The 23,883-nt window shown below is 48.0% G+C and overlaps 1 long non-coding RNA gene across 1 annotated transcript in view; it reads right to left on the bottom strand.

Moving 5' to 3' along the window:
- The window catches only part of LOC146181514 (uncharacterized), a 31,668-nt gene extending 15,300 nt beyond the window's left edge, over positions 1-16,368 (bottom strand). Inside the window, exon 1 of the long non-coding RNA XR_014700435.1 lies at positions 16,224-16,368. This is a non-coding gene — a long non-coding RNA (uncharacterized LOC146181514). The remainder of the gene's footprint in view (positions 1-16,223) is intronic.
- Positions 16,369-23,883: the final 7,515 nt, after the last annotated feature.

Here is a 23,883-nt window from a genome sequence, read left to right as displayed (position 1 = left end):
GGCGCGGTTCGGGTGTCCACAGAGCAAGTGTGACAGTTACTGCGCCTTTCCCTTCCTGTGAACCAATTTAACTTTTTAACACCCGACGCTAGCTGGATCTAAGCAGGCTTCATGCCTGCTTGGATCTAAGCAGGCTTCATGCAACGCACCCACGCGAAAGCAATGGCGACCATAAATATTATAACTGCTACCTGAAGTTACTCCTGTGATTCTGAACTATCCAGGAAGCAAATGACTCCGGTCCATGTCACTCCCAACTTCAGCCAACGCATAACTGAAAAACAACTATGACAAGCAGTGAGCTATGTGACGTTTCCCACGTAGATGGGTCTATGTGCGACCTTCGGCTGTTAAGTTGCTCTTTAATCCTCCTTCACTGAGCATTTGCCACGCTCTATCGGGAAGGAACCTTCGTATGATCTCATTATCACTAATAGTGCACTCAACCAGTGCATTTCAAAATTTTACTAGCGTCTTGGCTCATCTATCGTAATCACTAGTGCATCATGTAACGTTGAGGCGTGAGCCACTGGTGACATCATGATGTCGAAGACCAGCTTCACGAGTTGAAAAGCATGTTTCGAAATATTCCTCCTTATTATAATTCAATGTAGAACAAGCTTTAGAAGTTTGGTAAAGAAAGAACGAGGAAACAGAACAAGGATTAAGGGAGAGCATCAGTTCACTAACCAGCGTAGCAACTAGTGTACGTCCTCATTTTGGATGTCAGGCGCACTCCACTTACCGAAACGATGCCTAGCGAGCTCATACTTCCCCTCAAAGCTTGTTCAGTTTACTTTTGAATGCGGGTAGTAACGAGTTTTATATGTGCAATACCTATTATCTTCAATCGCTGAGGCAATCCCCTCCATGAAATAATGATTGATTGATTGATTAAAACTTTAATTTCCACCGATTTAGGAGGCCCCCTACTCCCCGCTCCTGGCACGCAGGCCTGAGGAACGGGGGCTGGAACCTCCGCGACTAAGGACTGGCGAATATACATTGGTTATTCGCGGCCTCAGCCGCCAGGCGGACGGCTTTCTGCTGGTCAGCGGGGACGTCGCTTCGCAGCAGGGTTACCCAGGCTTCTCTACTTTTAATGTTGTCCCTAGCGCCCGGAGACTTAGGGCATTCCCAAATTATATGGTCGAGGGTCCCCCTCGCTTCGCAGGCTATACATTTATCGTTTTTTCTCTCCTCTATCTGGGTTTGAAACAACCAGACAGGGTTCGGGAAATTTCCGGCTTGTAATCGCCGCCAGGCTATGGCCTCTTTATTATTTAAGCTAGGATCCGGTGGCGGCATCAGACGTCTTCCTAATCTATAATTTTCGATTATTTCTTTATAGGTTTGCAAACGTTCGTCCATCGCCTGGCAGTCGGGCGGCTCCGCGTTTGCCCGGAAGTAGAGATCTCGGGCTAAATCATGGGCCGCCTCGTTGCCGGGGACGGACGTGTGTGCTGGGACCCAAATTAGGGTGATTTTGCGATCAATTTTAATTGCAGCTTTTAGAATTCGGGCGGCTTCTTGTGAGACCCTGCCTTTTCCGATATTCCAGAGAGCAGTTTTACTGTCGCTAAAGATCAATCTAGCCTTCGTTCCGACGCAAGCGAGCGCTATTGCGACCTCTTCAGCCGTGTCTATGTTTCTACTTCGGATGGTGGCGGAGACGACTGGTGCGCCGCTACCGTCGACTACCGCGGCGACTGCCGCCCCTGATAGGCCGCTTGCAGCGTCTACGTAGGCAACTTCTTTTACTCTGAATTCTTTTGTACTTTTAACCAGTGCTTCTGCTCTCTTCTCCCGTCTCTCCTTGTGGTATTCTGGGTGCATGTTGCGGGGGAGAGGACGGACAATGATGTTCTCGCGACATTGTGGTGGTAGGAAAACCTTGTCGGCTGTGCCCCTATCTATTTTTCGACCCACCCATTCTAAGATGGTTCGACCCGTGCTCGACCTACTTAATCTTTCATGTTGGGCGATTCTTACCGCTTCAGCAAGTTCCGTCCAGCTATTATGCACTCCCATTTCTTGAGAGCATCTATCGGGCGTGCCCAGCATGCTCTAATGACGTCATAGGGGAGGCTTTATTTCATGGACTTATTATGTACGCCTGCATCAGAAAGTGAGACTGATGCAGGCGTACATAATAAGTCCATGAAATAAAGCCTCCCCTATGACGTCATTAGAGCATGCTGGGCACGCCCGATAGATGCTTTCAAGTTACGCGGGTGAGGGGAGATTTGGTAGGGCACCGTGGTCACTAGATTTCGTTTTTTCTGCGCCCACGTGGTTGAGCTGAGCGAGGAGAGGATGAGCATTATTTTCGATCGGCCATATGTTGTGCAGTAGTGAGGCTAGGTTAAATATTTTGCTTTGCAGAGAGATTTGATGAAATGCCTATGGATCGTGCGCGTTTTCTAGTTTTAATAAATGACATTTCATAGGCCTATAACACCGTTCGTGCAAGCTATGATTTGGTATTGACCAAAAACAAAGCCAACTGCCATTCATGCAATTAACACAGTAACCATGAAGCTTTATGTCTACCTCCTAATCACGTACTTACAGGAAAGCAAGGATCCAGAAGACAAACGGAACCAAGTTGAGCGGTATAGCCCTCATGGCGGCAGAAGAGCAGAAGCCGGCAAAGTTTAGTTGACCGTGAGGTCTCTGTGGGGCTGACCAAGCGTGGTGCGTTATATCCTCCAGGAACCTTATTAGTATTGAAATGAATTTCAACATAAAAAAGGTACAAAATTGAACATTTTATCTCGTAGTCGGAACAGAATAATTGCCGCATGATGAATTCCGCATGTGTCACAACTCTGTGTCACATGTGTCCGCATGTGTCAATAATGGCACAACGCTCGGGCGACTAACGCCACTACGAATAATCACGATTGAAATATTATTCAAAGTACGTCTGCCTGCGCCCGCATTATAATAACTATCGTCGTTATATGAAGAAAACTGATCATAAAACACCTTTTAGGAAGCAAGGTGGTTATGCACCCATGGAATCACAAGCTCGAATCTGACGAAAATACCTTGCGAAAATTAATAAGATGTCGTCTGAAAATAGCACTGGTTTTGAAGATTTTAAAACTTTCATCCAACTAAAAATATTTATTGGAAAATTTCAACGAACCAGGTTGCCACACAAGCATGCCAGCAATCCAACATTAAAGTTCTATTTGGAAGACCGCTCAGCAGCTGTGACTCGGAGGCTATTTCGGACTTATGGTGCTCGAAATATCCGGAGTCCTCCATTACGATGACATTCATTGCTTGTCTCGCCTGAAGAAATTAATTTTCTTATAAGCTAAACCGATATTGGCTCGGGCACTCAATTTTTGATCTCGAACGAGGGTTCGATATCGGCTGTGGTGTCCGCGTATTCGTGCCGGCAAAATATGAGTGCACGTTAAAAAGCTAAAGAAAAGAGAATTTCCAAGAACCCTGCACAACGGCGTTCCTCAAAACTGATATCAATTTTGGGTCCTAATCGCTACCAAACTAACCCAGTTAAACGAGAGAATAAACGTAGAGTAAGATTTCTCAGTGTTTTAAGCAGGTTAGCAAATTTGATGCACGATTTATATATCTGCCTTCTCCTCAACACAAATTTCAATCCGCAAATTTCATCCTACCTCATCTGTCAGAGCCTTAGTGTTGCTGACTCTGGACTTCTTATCGCTACTATCCTTTCATTATCTGGCCCGCTTATTAGGAGAACAGCCCCTGACGCTACTGAAAAAAAGGCCACGTGCAAACATTTTCTGATTTTAACTGCTTCAAAGTGCAGAGTGTTCGACTTGCCGCAAACTATGGAACTATACATACATCCTGGAACTATGCATACATACTATACATACACCACAGGACAGGACAACTTGAAATTACAGCTCAGCCATTAGCTACACCTTAAAGTGCTGTGCAAAGTGAACAATTTCCTGCGCAATAATATAAGACACCATGCTCTATCTACATAAATGACGTCGCGCAGCTAAAAAGAACAAAACGCTAGGGGGACACTTAAGCTTCCCCTTTAAGGGTACGATATCACAACGTTAAAACCTCCCTACCACAGCTACCCTTGAATATCTTTGTTCGCGCATATGCCCATACAGCTAGCATAATAGCAATTACCTCTATTATCTCCCACATACGTTTTGGCATACAGTTGTAGCCTACCGCATTACATGAAGGCTCACAAGACATAGACCTAGAAGACCCGTTTAAAGAAGTCGTCCGAATATACATTTGTGGCCTTATAGTAACATGTTCACATCGGTAACCGAACCCTTCAGGTTCGATTACTCCTCACCCTTCTCTCTTGTCGCATCGGCCCTGACACGTGGTCGCATGACAAACCTGTACTTGCCGTGTCAGCTGCCACCTGCCACAGCCGCGCCCATGATATCTACCTCACAATACCGATTACCGGATTTTCTGGACAAATGAAGGTTTAACGCTGACTTCATAACACTGAGGCACGGCTGCAGCAAGGTACGAAAATTGTCGGAAGGAGATTACATATTATCTCATGTAATACACCATTATCTGAACAGTATGGGCCTAATTACCTTTTAAAGCCTCTTAAATGCCCCGCCGTCGTGTTTAAGTGGTTCCAGCACTCACAGGCTGCTCTAGAGTACGTGGGTTCAATCCCAGCCACGGCTTCCACGCTTTATGTAGGCGCAACGCACTGCAGCTGCTTTTCCTCAGAGTACACGAAGATACCCTTGCATTTTGTTACATGAGAGCGTTAAAGGTTCTGTTCACTGAAAATATGGAGCTGACGGCCGGCGTCGGCGTTATGAGCGAACCAATATGACGCTGAGACGATAGCTGGTAGCTGACGTGGCGTAGGGCTGCCTGGCATAACGCTTGGCAAGAGCTTCCAACTCAGATATCTCCTTTCATATACGAGGGTGCTATCAGAATCAACTTGCCAGGACCCTCGTATTCATGTTACCTCTAGCCATGAAATCAGGCTCATACGGCTTGGGTAGAGCGGGGCCCGGGCCGTCGCGTCAAATCATCAGGTGGAAGCTGTTGAATCTAAGCAGTAGAGGCCTCCTCACCCCCCGGAGGTCACCGTGTTTGGCTTACTCGTGAAGGGACGTGCCTCTTAAATGATCAGAAGAGCGCCGACTGGCAGCCCCAAAACGATGGCCTTGTGGTAGGGCATCCGCCTCGTATACGGGAGGTACCTGGTTTGATCCCTCCTGCCAATTGGCACCCACCTGTTTGCAATGGGAAAAGTTTTCCTCCGGTCTCGTGCTCGGCTGTTCAAGTGAAATGCTTGGGAATAGGTCACTGACCAAAAAGGTTTTGGTATTGGGCAAGTCCAGACAATTCCTTCTTTGAACCATAGCAGTAGTCTTGCGGAAGAGCATCCACCTCGCTTTTGGGAGGTGCCACAGGGCACCACCGGTTTCCAATGCGTCTATGATTTCCTCTGGCCTGGTGCTCGCCTCTTCTGGGGTTGAATGCTTGGAAAAATCGGCCATAGACCAAACATGTTCAATATAGAAATAATCGCGATTGGCGTTGCTGTAGCGTCGGGGCTAGCTCGTGATCAGCCAGATGATCCTCAAAGTCGTGCGGCCATTCATCATTGCGGGCCGAGGTGCGTCCAGCCCAAATCCTCTCAAACCCATCGTGTGGTACTTACAATCGCGAAGAATACGGCCGGGCTCCCCGGAGTGATAACAGAGAGGTCATCAGTTTTACGTACGCCACAAGTCCGCTTTGTTCAAAGCAGAGCGCTAGTCCTGCTGCTGCTCGACAGGGTGCGCTACTGATAAGAGAGTCCGCCAGCGGGTCGGTACGCAGGCGGCTCGGGTTCAGGCCGGCATAGGACACCGCTATATGATATCATGTATGGCTTAGGCCACGGCACTGGTCGTGGCAGCGCCGCTTGTCGCATTTCGTCACGGACAGCGTCGCCTGTAGAAGGGATGCTTGCAGACCGAGCATCCAAGCCGAGCTTTTGCAGTTCTAGGCAGACGTTTCGCCATCGGCGGCTGGCATGGACGAGCAGAAGTGTGCGGCCGCTACAACTGCATGATAGCCGTATTGTGCTCTTCGCTCCTGTAAGAAATGTTCCATGCAATTAACCTGTTTTGGAGAAAACTTGAGAAGTTCTTGGAGGGTAGCGATTTAGGCCATCAAAAAACAGCTCCTTCACCTCACGCATCAGATGCCAGACCTTCGTTACTTCGAGTATTGCAGGCTTTCACCGACTGATAGTTCAGTCCTGTCCTCTACAAGCATGACCATGCTCTCGTTTAACTGGTTTAACCTAAAGTAAATAACAACCTGCGTTTTCTTTTCGCGAGCTCTAGTCGACTTATGCAAGTAGTTCACGGGGATGAAGTGTCCAGTTAAAGCTTCGAATAGGCGCCTCGTGGTTTTCAAAACATGTCTTCCCGAGTCTTGCAGCGCGAAATACACGTTCGTCATGTATCGTTCCACGTTATATTGGCTGAATTGGGCCACATGGTCAAAACTTTCCAAGCAGTCTTGGACGTTCTCGAGACTGTCACCGTGAAACGAGATAGCTGATTAACGGGCGAGAAGGACGATCGCCAGTGTGTTTCCAAAGTACTGATTTCTCTAGCTGCCCGTAGAGGATGTCATTTCTTGTGCCAGTGTGGTCAGTAGCTGAAACTTGAGTTGCAGGCCTCGGAAGCAACGGCTCGCTTTATGGACTGGTGTGACATCCACACATCTGTGAGCAGCATCGCTGACATTGTCCTAACCAGAGTACATGGAATGCTACAAAGTACGATCCACAAAATGTCACCGACAAACTTCCCAAGACGCGAAACTGCGCAGCTGGTCTTCAATTAGGCGAAGCTCACTGAACCGTGCGCTCGATCACCCGGGAGACGAAGACGACGCTCGGCCATGCGCCAAGATACGGTTCGGCCCCCGACAAAGTGACGCCAGAATAATACAAGCTGTGTGGTAATAAATGAGCTGGTAGCCTACGCTACTGTGCCGGAGTACCCGGGTTCGAACCCGACCTCGGCGGCTGCGTTTCGGTGGAGGCGAAACGAAGAGGCGTCCGTGTGCTGTGCGATGTCAGCGAACGTTAAAGATCCCCAGGTGGTCGAAATTACTCCGTAGCCCTCCACTACGGCTCCTCTTTCTCTCTCTTTCCACTTTCACTCCCACCTTCTTCCCTTCCCTTACGGCGCGGTTGAGATGTCCACAGAAAACAAGTGAGACAGTTACCGCGTTTTTCCCTTCCTATAAATCAATCTTTAAAAATCAATCTTCGTCCTTTTCTTCGTCTTCTTCGTATTCTACTCTGCCACGATACCACGCTTAAATGGTGCCACGGTACGACAGTAACGCCACGCTGACGGGCTTGAAAACTAGCACAATATAGCCTTCGTCACAAAAACATTTCAATTTTTCCTCAAACGTTGCACATTAATCTGGATGTGTTAACCCGTTACACGCGTACCTGCTCTGAGTTAAGCACACAAAGGTCTTGGCTTGGATGAGGGCAGGCAGCAGGTATGAGGCCTAGCTGCCGCTGAGTGACGGAGCCCAGGTTTGCCGCGCCCTTACTTGCAGGGTGCAGTAAGGGCAGGAGCTGTGAAGTCATTGGAACGGGAACACTTTCCCACGTGGAAGGACATTTCTCGTGATCCTAAAGGGGCGGTGGTACCGCCGGATTCTACGACTCCACACGTTTCTCAGTTGGCTGGACGACCTTTGTTAACAGGTCGGCGATGCTGCGACTTAGGCGCTCATGCCGCCATATAGGGTGGGTCTGGAGTACTACCCAATCGGCCAATATATAGTTAACTATATTGTCTGAAAGTTAGGGCGATGCTTAACGCTGCCCTATATAAGGCAATATGAGCCGCTTAAGGCAAGGCATGCAATCTCTACCAAATGCCGCTCAGCCCTCCTCGCCCACCGCAATGTTGGGTTTGATTCACCTCGGAACACTGCGGTGGTTTGTTTCAAGAATGTTTCAACAAATTGGCGCGCTACGCTGTGCACAGTTAATAAAGGAGCGTAGGTGAATGGGGATGTGATACTGCCTGTGCATTGAGTTTGCGAATTTTTTTTTATCACAGGATGAGCATAGACTGTTTAAAAGGAATCTGTGATGAACAAACCATAGTTGTCAGTGCGCGCGTGTCCTGAGTACGTGTTTTCTGCTTTCTTGTGTGTCTGTGCATTGCGTTGCGAGAAATTTCTTGCATGTTCAACCAACTAGCCCCCATTGGTGCTTTGCTTTAACTGTTGTGGCACAGGTCGAGTCAATTCATATATCGCCTAATACTTCGCGGGAGCGTCTGTTATTTGGAGGTGATTGTTATATTGCGACCCCACGAGCCTGAACACGAGTGTCCGAGTGTCCAGCTACCGTGGTTGGACCCATGTCGCTCAAGTCACGTCTGGTGTGTCCCCTTTGACGGCCTTCTCATTCTCACCAACTTACAGCAAGAGCTGCAGCACCTTTTGTGCCTCTTTCGTTTTGCGACGCAGAAGAAGAGCGTGTTCGTATTGGTCTATGTTGGCAGAATCCTACGCACGGCGCGATGGCGCATACGTTTAGCCTTGCGCCCCGAGACTGATGCGTTGAGCGCTGGCGGCGCTGTATGAGGTGGTCAGTAACTTTGTTATGGAAGAGGCGACAGCGGATTTAAGTGGTCCTCATTACGTAATACGGGCGCAGGAGGACAAACAAAACAAATTGAGTGCCCTAGAGCTCGGGTACTGCGGCTCCATCCAATGGAACGCCCAGTCATCAGCTCCTAACCCAGGATACGTACGACATTTGTCTCCACAATGTTTACGCGTCGACGCCCAGGTGGATATAAATGAAACGACAAAGCGGCGTACGATGCCGGGTATCGCACGATGGGAAATTAAATGGTAAAGCAAGTGGAAAAACATTACATGGGCTCAACGCTACTGAACCAAATATTGAGTGAAAGCATTAGCTGCGGGTGACCGAGCGTTTTTTCTCTTTTTCTTCTTCCTCAGCCCACATACAAAGCCCCGCTTTAACCAAGCCGTATGATCGTGCCTTAGTGATCTATAGGCGTAACGTGAATGCCAGGGACTTAGCAGGCTGATTCTGACATAACCGTCCCATGTGAAACGAGAGACCCTAGTTGGCAGCTCCTGCACATCTCTCACTTTTGTGTCACATGGGGTGACACAACAGCCTTAGAAACAGCCTGCCGAGGCCCAGACCCCTGTCACGACATCGACTCCACCGAATCCGCGGCCACGCGGACGCCCTCCACCTTTGTCCAAAAAGCGTCCTCTGCCCCGCCTGCCCTCAGGACACCTCAAGATCGTCCTCCGCCCACAGGGCACACTGAACCTCCACACCGTTGGCCCCGCACGGCTTTCACTTGCTATCTAGGCAGCCGTCCACGTCGACCACCGTCTGGCGGTTACTGCCGACGTAGTCCGTATCCACCCCACTAACAACACCATCACAGTGAGCACGCCCGGCAATGCTCGTGCCGTGTATTACGGCAAGATCGGCACCATCACCATAAACAAAGCAGTAGTGCCGGTTGCCGCCTACGCCCCAGCCCCGGAAAATTACGTACGGGGGATTTTGTATCGAGCCTACAGTTACGAAAACGATGCCGAGATCCTGACTGAGCTCCGCACTCGTAATCCCGATCTCCCCATCATTGCTGCGCGTCTTATGGGCAAGGCACAGTACTTCGTCGTAACGTTCGCCAACGCCGAGCTGCCCCGATACGTGCGGTACTTGGGGTTTGCTTTCGAAGTCTTCCCTTTGAAGTCTCACTCGGAGGCGTGCTTCAACTGTCGCAAGCTGGGTCACCGAGTGGACGTGTGCCCCCAAACACGAATACCTACTTGCCGCCGCTGCGGCATCGCCCATAAGTCCCCCCCCCCCCCACCCCCAGCCGGCCAACCACCTACCTGTCAAGCCATGTGCATCGTATGCAAAGGCTCAAATCCAACAGGCAGCAAAAGTTGCAAATACCGCTTCGTGCCTAGCCACAGGCCCAAATCCTCGCAATCCCCCACGGACACTGCCACTGACCCAGACACTTTGCCAAGCGGCCGCCAGTCGCGTCCCCGAGAACGCGGCCACCAACAACCACCCCCAAGGGATGAATCCTTCCCGCCACTGCAAAGCAGCAGTCCCCCAACTGGTCCAGCCACAAGCCAACCACTTCAGCCGCAGGAACCAAGAGATGACTTTTTCCCCCTCTACGTGGACGCAGTGGGAGCAGAGATAGGAGCAGGTCATCGTCACAGAGGCGTAGCTCGCGGACCAACTCCAACTCCGGAGAAGAAGGAAGACCTGCCAAACGTTTGGCATGGAAGGCGCCACTTGCTGACGACAAGGAACGCCGAGCACCTGACCCACAGGTAAGGGAGTTGACAGAGTTAGTCCGAACACTGCAAAAACAGTTAGCTCAGTCTAACGCAAAAATCAAACAGCTAGAAACTGCAAATGCGCAATCAAAAAATGAAAAGTCGTCTGTGGCTCGCGCTCGCGTTGAAGTCACTCGCAATGAGGACATGGAAGTAGATCAAAACTGCTGCAACGAAATGACGTCATTATTACGTCATTTGTGGCTATCGGTTGTTATCAATGACCGAATGTGATGTCATTATGACATCCCATGACCCTTTAGTCATGTCTAATGACTAGTTAGTACTAGTTACTGACTAGTTAGAAATTAGCTGTGGTTTAGCTTATGGTTAAACCTGGAAGAACACTGTTCGTAACGCTTTCATCAAGTGAGAGACGGTAGCTGGCAGCTAACAAAGCCGAGGCCTGACATTACATTTGGCAGGAGCTGCCAACGTGGGCCTGTCCTTCCATAAAGAGGGGGGTATCACAATCGGCTTGCCAAAACCCTTGCATTCACGTTATTCCTAGGCCACGCTCAAGGGCGCTGCCAGCTGTGGCAGTTGCTAGGCAATGGCTCAAGGTAAGTGCGACCATAGCCAAGGTGCGACCACGATGAAATTGCAATCACGGCAAAGAGGCGAAGTGGCTGACGTAGTGTAGCTCTCGCTAAAAAACCGCAAAACGAGGTCCATGAAACCAGCCTCGATGTCCCTTCTTTTAAAATCACAAAAGGGGTCATTCCCACGCTACTGTCCTATCTATAGTAAGCGTGCGTAGGCAGCGAATTACATGTATGCTCGACGAATATAGACGTATATTTCAGAATTCCCACTCAGCCGCGGATACCAAAGGCACGGTTTTCTTTGACAGATTCCGGATCATGGAAGAAACAGGGTCATCTCGATCCGAGTAGATCGCGTTCAGGAAAAAGCGATATCCCATTCTTGATAAAACGTTTATTTTCACGACGATCACATTTCTGCGGCCAGCTCATTGGCTAAAGCGGCCATGTTGAATTCGGCCGGCGAAACCGGAAAAGCCAGCTTTCCCCGCTGTGATTGGCGCGCGTCCGCAGCAGCTTCCGGTGCCGCTGAACTTCTCGCCGTAAGAGCGTCAGATACCTGGCATGTTTAGATCTGCTGCGGCGGGCGTTTTTCGATGCAGGGAGTCCAGATCATGCTTTCGGGTTTAAATTTAATGACGCAGGGAAAACGCTCCATGGATCCCGGCCTTAACAATTCGTGCTGGCTTGGCGATTATTGTTGTTCCTGTTGCACCGGCACTCTGCCAAGACAAAGTGCCACCGCCGTTTGTGAGGCGAGATATTGCTTCAGCTTACTTTAGGGCCCAGGTGCACTGCAACAATCACACCGGAAGTGACCCGACAATCAAGTCCTTTGATGATAATCTGACGAGATAGCGTTAAATCTCCATTCATCCAAAATTAGGCGTAGGCATCCAGCGTTGACATTGTGAGCGAAAACTCACGCGCATTGCGCTGGAAGGCGGTAGCTGGAAGCACACATGGTAATGTACTGACTGGCTGTACTGTTGCCAGATATCCCGTTGGGTATCACATGTCACCTCTGTTCATTCATATGAGAGGGTTACATCAGCATCAGCCTGCCAGGACACTAGGATTCACATTACTCCAGGCCAAGCAGGCAGACTGATAGGCTTGGTTGAAGAGGGGCTTCTTATGCGAACTGCTAGCATACGCTTTCACACCTTACCCATAAAGGCGGAACTTAAATGTCCCCTAAAAGTTTTGCTGGCAACGCGTCGCTCTCCATTTTTTGCAAATTAGCAGAAAATCACATTCTCTCGTAATTGCAAATTGTGTATCACTCAATTTATTTTCTCTCGTAATTGCAAATTGTGTATCGCCCAATGTATTTAGACTTTTTATTGCTGTATCGTTTCATCATTGTTTCATTTCGTCATCGTGATACTAGTCTAGGCAATCTGTCTACCTTTGAATAATGCTCACGTTATCAGATGGGCGATGTCCTAATTATTAGTGCAGTAATGAAGCTTATATTACATTTATGCTTTTTTGGTAGACACTTTCCTTACTGATTACTGTTTAGACTGACGTGCTAGTTGCAGTCGCGGTGGCTCCGTAATTAGTGCTTACCACTTATTGGTTTCTTCACACTGTTCTTCCCCAAAGTTTGTGTTTCCTTTTCATCATTACTGCATATTGAAGAACGCTGTGGTTCCACATCTTTTTCTTTCAGTTATATTTTTGTTTCTATATTGAGCCATTCTTCTGACTCTTCTCGCATGAAATAAATTGAACGTAAGCATTGCAAATAGGACTGTAAAGCGCGAAAATATTTGCTGAACACAGACATATTTTAAACCCACAAGTGACGTATTGTGCACAAAAAATGTATTCAGAGCTCATAGCGTGAAGGTCACAGTTTTCTGAAATGGGTGTTCTGTCGAGTGTCTTTCCAATTACAGCTCGCCAGACCCGTGAAATTCTTTTAACATATTCACCATAGCTCCACTATCAATTATTTCAATCGCGCGAAAGTTTTTGACATTCTAAATGTTATGTATATGTTGTCAAGCATAGAGCAGCACGAGGGTCGCTTAATGATCTCCTTCCTGGAAATACAAGGGCCGCTCGATGGGGCATGTGTTGCACAGCCCGTCTGGACGTTGACGGTCTGGCAAACAAAAAGCTGTGATCGAGGATAATGAAGTCAGACCTCAGTCGCACATATTATCTATGTTCCTCACCAGCTTTACCGTTAACCCGCATCGGCAGCGGCTATTTTAGTTCCTTAATAACCACATATCTTATGAAACGCAGGAATCACAAACGTCAGAGTTGATGATCATGTCCATGTTTCCAACCCATAGCTGAATTCTTGCGTACATGTTAGTACTTGAGAAAAACTCATTTTTCCTTTAAAAACTTTTGCAGTTGTTATTTGAAAAGATTTCGGCATTGCAATTTTTACGACAGTCAGGACTGCCGAGCGAAATTATCAAGTATATAAAATGATTGATTACTGGATCTTATCAAGAATGTTCAAAATAGAGTTTTCAACAGTCTGAAAACCCCTGCATGTACTTCCAATGGGACATCCAAAAAAAAGGTCTCGTTTTGGTTTGTGGGGTTTAACGTCCCAAAGCGACTCAGGCTATGAGAGACGCCGTAGTGGAGGACTCCTAAAATTTCGACCACCTGGGGATCTTTAACGTGCACTGACATCGCACAGCACACGGGCGCCTTGCTTTTCGCCTCCATCGAAAAGCGGCCGTCGAGGCCGGGATGCGATCCGGCGCCCTTGGAAGCAGTATTCGAGCGCCGCAACCACATCACCACCCCGGCGGACGGTCTCGTTTTGTTACCCAATCCAGAATGGTTTTTTAATATCCCCACATCAGTGAATATGCTTGTTTCTGCGTTCGTAATGCCGAGCAATCAAGCATGCATGCCAAAGACAATTACAGCAGCCCTCCAAACTATAAGACATCGCACACTACATTGCAAGTACGCAATCCATGAACGTCCTATTGAATCGAGCTTATCATCCCGTTAAGGCACTATCATGCAGGAACCTTCTCCATGAGCGAAGTTGCTTTATTCATCCGCAACTGCAATGGCAAACACTCCGATGCCTCAGGTTCGTCTTTAGTGTTTGTAATAGTGTGGCTAACTGAGGCACGCTGTCCCGGGTACGCTTAAGCTTCGCCTTAAGGTGCAGGAGGCGCTGGTGTTAAGGTGTTCCTCAAGATCCCGAATCTGCCATTCAGCAGACTACTCGAGATGTACAGGGGTGGTCAAAAGTTCCCAGGCCACCGGGTCTCCTGGCCGGCATATTCTGGCATTTATGATCCCATTAACGATATCAATTTAATCAGAGGTTAGAATAATGCTTCTTCTATCCTCCACAGATATTTTGAGACTTGGGGTCGTCATAGCAGCCTGATTATACTGCTTAAGAGAAGAGCCTGTGGCCTGGGAACTTTTGACTGCCCCTGTACGTGCTCCGGATGACCTAGGTGGTCTGCGCGGAGCCGAATCGATTATTGTGCCCAGGTTGGTTGCCTTAACTAGGGCTGTTATAGAGCGGCCCTGAGGGACAGCTTACAGCGTCCTACCGGTTACTCAGACTGCCGATGGCGACGTCCATGCTGGCGGCGACTAGAACGGCAGCACCGCTCAAGCCAGGAACGGCAGCCTCTGAGCTGCGCTCAAAGAACTTCCTCATCACACACTCACGCACCATGATAGCAACGCTCCCAGAAGTGGAACTCGTGAACTTAGCCCTCCTCTATTTGAGCAGCAATGCACAAAGTGGAGACAAACAAACAGGACACTGGTGTCAAAATTAAAACGCCAGCACCTAGACCGCTTTCAGGGAGGGTATATAGAGTTACTTGTGGCAATACGCCGGCAGAAACACTAAGTTGCTCCCTAATTACTAGTTTGGTGTTTCTTTGTAGAGCAGAAGAAACTTCAACCGCATCAAAAGCAGAGCTATGCGCAGCGGCTTAAAGACATCAGACGCAAGACACCTTACATGAAACGCAGTCTAACGACAAAAAATACTGCTACAGTGTTTCGGGCCGTTAGTCCTGTGCAAACGAGCATGCCCGGTCTTTCAAGGCAAGCTCACGGGCAACGGAAATGCTCGCAGGAAATGTTCACACAAACTGGAAAACATCTGTCTCCACAAAGAATCGAACCACTATCCCTCCGATACCTAGCCGAGCGCCAAAACCACTACACCACGCCTGGCTCTTAAGAAATCGATCGTAATTCACCTTGTTTAGAGGAATGTAGATAGTAGCGATGATAAGGACGATGCAGTTAGTGACAATGATAATGATGGTAGAACAATGTCGGTGCATTTAGTTGTGCTATATGCGCATGATTGTCTTAGTTGCTAAGATGCCTTAAAACCCAACACCACCTACAACACCAAATCAAGGTAGAAAGCTGGGCTAGTTAGTATGTCATCATTGATAAAAATACTAGCGCATTTAAGAAGGACACACAGAGAGAAGACAGGACGAGCGCTTGTCCTGTCTTCTATATCTGCGTCCTTTTTAACTTCTCTGGTATTTTAATTATTATTAACCTACAGCACAACCCGCATTTAGTTGGTAACAATGACAGTAGTGACAATGCTGATGAAGATGATAGTAGGGATGGGATGACAATGACGATGCAGTAGTGAAAACTATCCTGTAAAGGGTACTTTGCAAGTTCTGCTCTTAAGCACACTATAACCCAGTGCTGCGATTTTTTTCGCACAGAATGCGGCTAGAACGGCTCGGACACAGGTTTTACCTTCAATATGTCCGAAAGTGTGCACTCTATTATTTTTGCTCCGTCACGATCGCGGCAGCTTTAGGCACAGCTACGTTTGCGCATTTCCCGTCTATCGCAGCACCAAAGTATAAGATCAAGTATTGTTTTTATCTTTCTGGGATTTCTTTTAAACAGAGAAAAATGTTCTCAGAATAAAAGCTCAGGAAAGAACATGCTACACATCGTCAAAGAACAATATGAAACACCGTCACATTGAACGACATAACTTCAAGGCGCAGTCTGCCGTTTTGGCATATCGGAAATGGCCATGATGGACAGCTGGACACTGCTTATCTCACTCTACATTCCATGCACTCGAAAACGTAAGTAGCCCCCATCGCGGCATCCCCGTACAGTCCGAAGACAAATGACGTCAATAAAAGCCTTATTAGGTCTATGATGTATTCGCTCTGAAAGGCATAACAAGCGATTTCAGAGGCGCCTCTAATATCGCCTAAAGGCATCTCTGATTTTTAGCTTACTTACGCCGACGTTCTACTGCTGACAATGGCGTTATAGAGAATCCTGCCAGAGAGAATCGCCATGTAGCTTCTGCTCCACATGTGTGAATAAACTGTAGCGCTGCTTACTCATCATGTCACCGTACCAGCTCGCCCAGATGTCTCTTCAATTACATATACTCTGACAGCTCGCATATATGTCTGGATACATAATTGAAACAGGCAACTTATGCCTGACGCCGCTTTGGCCTGTGTGACGGCTGCGAGAACGACGCGGTGTCCTTGTGCTTAACACGGATGCCTGGCTGCTCTACGAATGTCATGAATGATACCTCTGTTACCTGCTGAGTGCAGGTTTAAGCGCACATTTTTTCTTTGCAAATGCGGGTAAACCCGAATTCACATGCTAAGCACGTGCGAAAAACAATCGAGGACGTCGCTGTACTCGGTCATCTATGTTAGTACCAAGCTCAGAGCATCCAGCTGCAGAAAATGTCACTCTTGGAGCAGACAAGATCAATGCAATATGCGTGCATCTCTCGAGGCATCCTTGACGAAACTTTCTCACAAATATCATTGTTGGATAACGCAAATTCACGGAAGGGGTGTCCTCCTTTCTAGCACCATAATATTTTGCCAGCTGCTCATTTCAGTGGGTTATCTTGCGTTCAAGCACGCTTTTATTGCCCTTTCTCTAAACTAAAGGTGACTTCAAGTAAAATTCATAGAAAAAAAAGAGCGCGGTATAGTGCACTTTTTGCCGCATCTATTGAGCTAATCTTTCTGCCATCCACCCTTTTCATTCATGGGGCGTCTTACATTATCCTGAGTAGCTTAGACACTTGAACGCCTAAACCAAAGCAAACATTTCTATTCGTGAATCATGGGGAAGAGTGTCCAGCTGTAGCAAGCTGTTCGAAATACTCGCTGCCCGTAATCGCGTTTAAAAAACTGTGAAATAATGCACCACCTTCAAGGATGAAGACACAGGGGAAGCGCACAGCACGGCCATCAACCCTGAACTATTCGTTTCGCTCCGGAAGAATACGTACGTGGAGAAAAATGTTTAAGGCGCTAACCGATAATTTGCATCAACTGCGAGTGGCTGGCGCACATGTACAGTGGACAAATTAGAGACCAAATAGGCATGTTGTTCCTATCATGAATCCAGAGACACAGCGATGGCGGACCTATGCTGCGGCTTCGGGAAGATTATTTGCTTTTGTTTCCATGAACTGTTGTGGTGTTTTACTATTACTTGCTTTTTTTTTTCATCTTTACAATGTTCCTCTGCGTGCTCATCCTCCTCTAAGGCTTCTCCTGACTCGCCGTGGTTGAACAACCTGTCTTTCCGGCATCTGCTAGTTTGTCCAACTAAGCATTTTCAAGTGCTAGAGGCATCCTATATACCTGTCTTCATTTGAACGTTGTTAAACCAATAGCATTCTTCTTTTCGCACATAGGTTGTGCGTTTTCTTCATTCATACCTGCGAACATATATGACAGCTTGGAAAGCACTAAACACGTGGTGGATACCGTTCATTTCCACGCCACTTTTTAAGCCGACTTGACACACACGCAATAAAACACGTCTGTAGGGGTCCTTTATTGAAATTTCCTAATTACTCTCAACATTTCACCCAAGCCGAGTTCCCGAATTGTGCGTGTTGTCACTCTGATGAGGTAAGCAATTTCGGGACAGAATTATTTCAATTGACATCTTTAGACGTTGTCATGGCAGTCTCCCCTGGCAACGTACGCCATGTGGCTGTCATGGAAACCATAGGGACCCTAGTACTCCCATTAGAAGCTCGAGGCCTTAACAAATAACGAACACGCATCTGGCAGGCAGGTATACCGTAACCTATCACTAACTAATAACTGAAAATGGCCTCACCTTTCACCTTGACTTAACCTTCAATTGAGTTAAATTTTTGCGTTTCGCTAAACTACCATGGGCTATACCAGTTCTTAGCACATTGCCGCTAGCGTAACCGGATTAAGAGAAAGAGAAAAAAAAACCTTATTAGACGTAAGAATTCATGGCGCGCAGGCCTCTGGGTCCCCGTACGACAGCAATGAAATTCAAGTGTTTATGTTCCTCAGAATCATAACACTGGTAGCCCGGCCAGGGCTATGGTTTGTACGTCCGGGTCCTCCGAACGCAGCAGGATCTCCATGTCCTCCGAGGTCTTCAAGTGCTCTACGCCCTGCGGGGAAGGGTCCGGCGGGCAGAGGGAGAGGATGTGGAGGGAAGAGGCAACGGATTCTGCGCCCCCACTACCTTCTTCGTCAGCAGCTATCACTGGACGCGTTCATTGGCCTTCGACAGTCCGTTCGAGCTTTGCAGTCGTAAGTAATTTCTCACAATCGCAGCCTAGCTCGCATCAGTGGGTCGGAGGGTAGCAGCCCAGTGTTACCCACTGGGCGTGCGGGAAGCGACGTTTGCCGCTTCGTTCACTGGTAGTCCCTGATAGGCCGGCGCCCACAAGATACGCCTAGGCTGTGGTTCCACTTATCGAACCGCTTTATAAAGCAAGCGGGGAGCCATTGGGCCCAGCTCACCGCGCATATAGCTTTTAGAGGTGAACCTCGAGTCGGTGATGACAATAAGAGAGTAGTTACTCATTAGGGAATAATTGCACAGTTCGGAATTGGAGGCCAGAAATCATGAGGCAACTGCGACTTCCTTCGCCCGATGAGCACGATGCAAAGGGAGAGATTGATTGATTGATTTTTCGATTTATTTATTTATTTATTTATTTATTTATTTATTTATTTATTTATTTATTTATTTATTTATTTATTTATTTATTTATTTATTTATTTATTTATTTATTTATTTATTTATAGGATGCAAAGCTATGCGAGTACCCTGCCGAGCGAGCGAATCACATTGGTAGGGACAGCTGCCAAGCGAACTAGTCACGTGGTTAGGCGCATTTGCACAGCGAGTGTGGCGAAGTTAGGCGCACATAAGAAACTAAAAGAGCAATTAGGCATCGCAGCCAATCCGAACAACACATTACATCCATTGAGGCAACAGTAATGTCCGATGGAGGTGGACAAGGTAGAGGTACACCATCCGTACCCACAGCAGCTAAATACGAGCACTCCTGAGAGGCAAACAACTTCACTGGAGACACTACAGCTCGCGGTGCTGCTGCCTGCTGCGATGGTATCTGCGGGGTTGGCACCTGCTGCGCACAATACTTCGCTTGTCAAGAATTAAATGCAAAAACTGAGTTTAAAATATGTCGGTTTCGAACCAAAATTTCCGCGCTTAATGTCACATTCGGAACGCTTACGTTAAATTTATTTCATGCTAGAAGTATCTGAAGAGTCACTAAATAAAATGCCAAAAACAAAATGTTGCGGTACCATACGATTCCTCAATATGCAGTAATGATGGAAAGGAAACATACAATTTGGTGAAGAACAGCGTGAATAAACCAATCAATGGCAAGCACTAATACTGAGCCACCGTGACTGCAACTAGCACGTCAGTTTAAACAGTAATCAGTATGGAAATTGTCTACAGCAGAAAGCGTAAATGTAATATAAGCTTCTAACGTAAAAAGGAGACATCGTCCATCTGATAACGTGAGCATATTTCGATGGTAGACCGAATGCTTTGATTAGTACCACGATGGCGAAATGAAGCAATAGGGAAGCGATACTCTAATAAAAAATTAACTTGGACGACACACAATTTGCAATTACGAGAGAATGTGATTTTATACTAACTTGCAAAAAATGGAGAGCGACCGTTGCCAGTAAAACTTTTCGGGACATTTAAGTTCCGCCCTTATGTAGAAGACGCGACAGTGTATGCTAGGAGATTTCATATGAAGCCCCTCTTCAATCGTCGCATGAGTTGCTGCAGGGTGCTTGGCAGGACAAGGGGAAGGGTTTTCAGGCAGTGAGGGCTCATTGCCGTTTTTTTGTGCGCTACCGGACTTGACCCGCGCTTGTAAGCAAGTTTCCTTGCCTGTATATATTTTATTACATGACTTCTCCCCCGTCGTCAACCATGATGATCCTCTTTCTTCTTCCCCTTCCCTACTGCAGAGTATCAGACCAGATTTTAGTCATTCCGGCCAACATTTCTGCCTTTCCTTTCGTTAGATCCATCTATCTGCTTTTCTTTAACCAACCCGTACTAGTCTGCCTGTGTAGCTTGGGGGTAACGTGAATGAGGTTGCGGATGAGGCCATGCGGATGAGGTTTCGCTCACAATGTCGACGCTGGACGCCTACGCCTGATTTTCGGTAAATGGGGACTTAACGCTATCTCGTCAGATTATCATCGAAGGACCTGATTGTCGGGTCACTTACGGTGTAGATTGTTGCAGCGCACCTGGGCCCTGGAATAAGCTGAAGCTATACCTTGCCTCACAAACGGCGGTCGCACGCAGTCTTGGCAGAGAGCCGGTACAACAGGAGCAACAATAATCGGCAAGGCAGCACGAATTGTTAAGGCTGGGATACATGGAGCGGTTTCCCTGCGTCATGTGGCGAATTTCGCTCGACAGCGCGTACTTAGACGCCCTGCATCGGAACAACAGCCGCCGCAGCAGATCTGAACATGCCAAATATATGACGCTCGTGCGGCGCGAAGTACAGCGGTACCGGAAACTACTGCGGACGCGCGCCAATCACAGCGGGGAAAGCTGGCTTTTCCGGTTTAGGCGACCGAATTCGACATAGCCGCTATGGCCAATGAGCTATGCGGCGAGTTGGCCGCAGAAATGTGGTCGTCGTGAAAATAAACGTTTTATCAAGATCGCGATGCCGCTTCTTCCTGAACACGCGACCTATTCTCGGACTCAGATGTCTGTGTTTCCTCCCTGATCCGGAATTTGCCAAACAAAACCGCGCCCTTGGTATCCTCATCTGAGTGGAAATTCCGAAATATACGTCTACATTTATTCGAGCATGCAAGTACTTTGCTGCCTACGCATGCTTACTACAGTCAGCACAGCAGGGTGGGAATGAGCCCTTTTCTGATTTTAAAAGGAGTGACAGCGACGTTGGTCTCATGGACCTCGATTTGCGGCTTTTGTAGCGAGATCTCCACTACGCCAGCCACTTTTCCTCTTCGCCGTAATCGCAATTTTGTCGTGGTCGCACCTTGGCTGTAAACACACTGACCTTGAGTCGTTGCCTAACAACCGCCACTGCTGGCGGTGCTGCTGGGTGTGGCCTCGAAATTACGGGAATGCAAGGGTTTTGGCAAGCTGATCCTGATATTACCCTCCCTTATGAAAGAGAGTAACGCGTTGGCAGCTCCTGCCAAATGTGATGTCAGTGCTCGGCCATGTCAGCTGCCAGCTACCGCCTCCCACGCAACGAGAGCGTTACGGACAGCGTTCCTCCATGTTTAAGCAGAAGCTAAAACACAGCTAATTTGTAACTAAACTAGTCACTAACTCGTGCTAATTAGTTATTGGTTATGACTAAATAGTCATGTCACATCCGGTCATTGTTGGCAAGCAATACCACAAAGGACGTCATAATGACGCCACTTCCGGTCATGACGTTACGACGGTTGATGACGTCACAAGGTGCAGTTAACCGTGCCGGGCGTTCGATCCAAGCGCTGCGCCATTCATTTCGAGCTTCCTCGAACGCCGCATGACACAGCATATAGAAGCAGACTCACTGTAGAAGGCATCGGCGGCGTGTTAAATTGATTTACAGGAAGAAAACGCGCAGTATCGATCGCATTACTTCTTCGACGCCTTAACCGGGCCGTAAGGACCACCGTGCAGCAGACGCTTTCGCCTCATCGCACTTTAGCGGCCAAACGTGCCCACTACGGCATAAATAAAGCTTCAACCATAGAGTAACCTACTATGTGCAAAAGCCATGTCTTTACTTCCAAGCCAAACCTAAGCGTAGTCATGCAGATAGTTTTCGCGTATTTTTAGGTTCAACCACAAGCTAAACTGCAAATAATTGTTTCCACTCGCTTTGATTTCGCATCGAGGGATACGCGACGTCGTACGCCGCTTCGTCGCGTCATTCTTTTTAGATGGCTGTCGCTTCGGCCCGGCGCTTGTCGACGCGCAAACTTCGTGCCAACAAATTTAATATGTATCCTGGGTTAGCAGCTGATTACTGACCATTCGGTTAGATGACGCCGCATTAACCGAGCCCAAGGGCCCTCAATTTGTTTTATTCAAATCCGCTGTCTCCTCCTCCATCCCTAGATTACTGACCATTTCATACAGCGCCGCCAGCGCTCCGCGTGTTAGTCTCGGGGCGCAAGGCTAAACGTATGCGCCATCGCGCCGTGCGTAGGATTCTGCCACCATGGACAAATGCGAACACGCTCTTCGTCTGCGTCGCAAGACGTAAGCGGCAAATTTCAAGGCAGGTTCATACTCGGCATAAACATATTCATTGAGACAGCTGCTGCTCCTTAAGCGAGAAAAAGCAGCAACTCGAAAGGTGCTGCTGCCCTTGCTGTAAGTTGGTGAAAATGAGACGGCCGTCAAGGGTAGCAGTATTGTTGTACGCATAAACCATGTCGTGGGGACAAAAGAATGTAATGGTTGAAAAGAACACCACACGAGCCTTAAGCGACATGAGTCCAAACACGGTAGCTGGAAACTTGGACCCTTGCTCGCAATGTACCGCCTGCAAATTACAGACGCTCCCGCATTGCCTTCGACCTGTACCATCGCAGTCAACGCAAAGCACCAATGGGGGCTAGTTGGTTAAATATTTCAAGAAATTTGCGCGCTACGCTTTACACAGACACATAACATCAGGAAGCCCGTACACAGGACACGCGCGCACTGACAACTATGGTTTATTTGTAGCAGGGTTACATTTAAATAGTCCACGCGCATCCTCTGATAAAGGAAATCTCGCAAACTTGCTGCACAGCCGGCGTCCCATCCCAAGGCACCTACGCTTCTTTATTAACTATGTATAGCGTAACGCGCAAATTTCTTGAAAAATTATTGAAACCACCGCAGTGTTGGGTTTGATTCACCTCAAAACACTTGCGATGGGCGAGGAGGGCTGAGCGGCATTCGGTAGAAGATTGCATGCCTTGCCTTAAGCGGCTCATACTGCCTTATATAGGGCAGCGTTAAGCATCGCCCTAACCTTCAGACAATATAGTTAACTATATATTGGCCGATAGGGTAGTACTCCAGACCCACCCTATACGGCGGCATGAGCGCATAAGTCGCAGCATCGCCGACCTGTTAACAAAGGTCGTCCAGCCAACTGAGAAACGTGTGGAGTCAAGGAATCCGGCGGTACCACCGGCCCTGTAGGGTCACGAGAAATGTCCTTCCACTTGGGAAAGTGTTTCCATTCCAGTGACTTTACAGCTCCAGCCCTTACCGCGCCTTGCATTGCAGGGTGCGGCAAACCTGGGCTCCGTCACTCAGCGGCAGCTAGGCCTCGCACCTGCTGCCTGCCATCATCCAAGCCAAGACCTTTGTGTGCTTGGCTCCATGCGGGTATGCGTGTAACGGGTTAACACATCCAGATTAATGTTCAATGTTTGAGGAAAAACTATAATGTTTTTGTGGCGAAAGCTACACTGCACTAAGTTTTCGAGCCGTCGGCTTGGCACCGTGTTACCGTCGCCCCGTGGCACCATTGCAACATCATAGCGTGGCATCTTGGAAGACGAAGGCGAAGAAAAAGACGAAGAGGAAG

This window comes from Amblyomma maculatum, chromosome 8 (genome assembly GCF_055883805.1).
Source record: "Amblyomma maculatum isolate TAMU_Amacu chromosome 8, ASM5588380v1, whole genome shotgun sequence".
Taxonomy (NCBI): Eukaryota; Metazoa; Arthropoda; class Arachnida; order Ixodida; family Ixodidae; genus Amblyomma; species Amblyomma maculatum.
The sequence above is the reverse complement of the archived record's forward strand: the minus strand, read 5'-3'. Positions and strand labels throughout refer to the sequence as shown.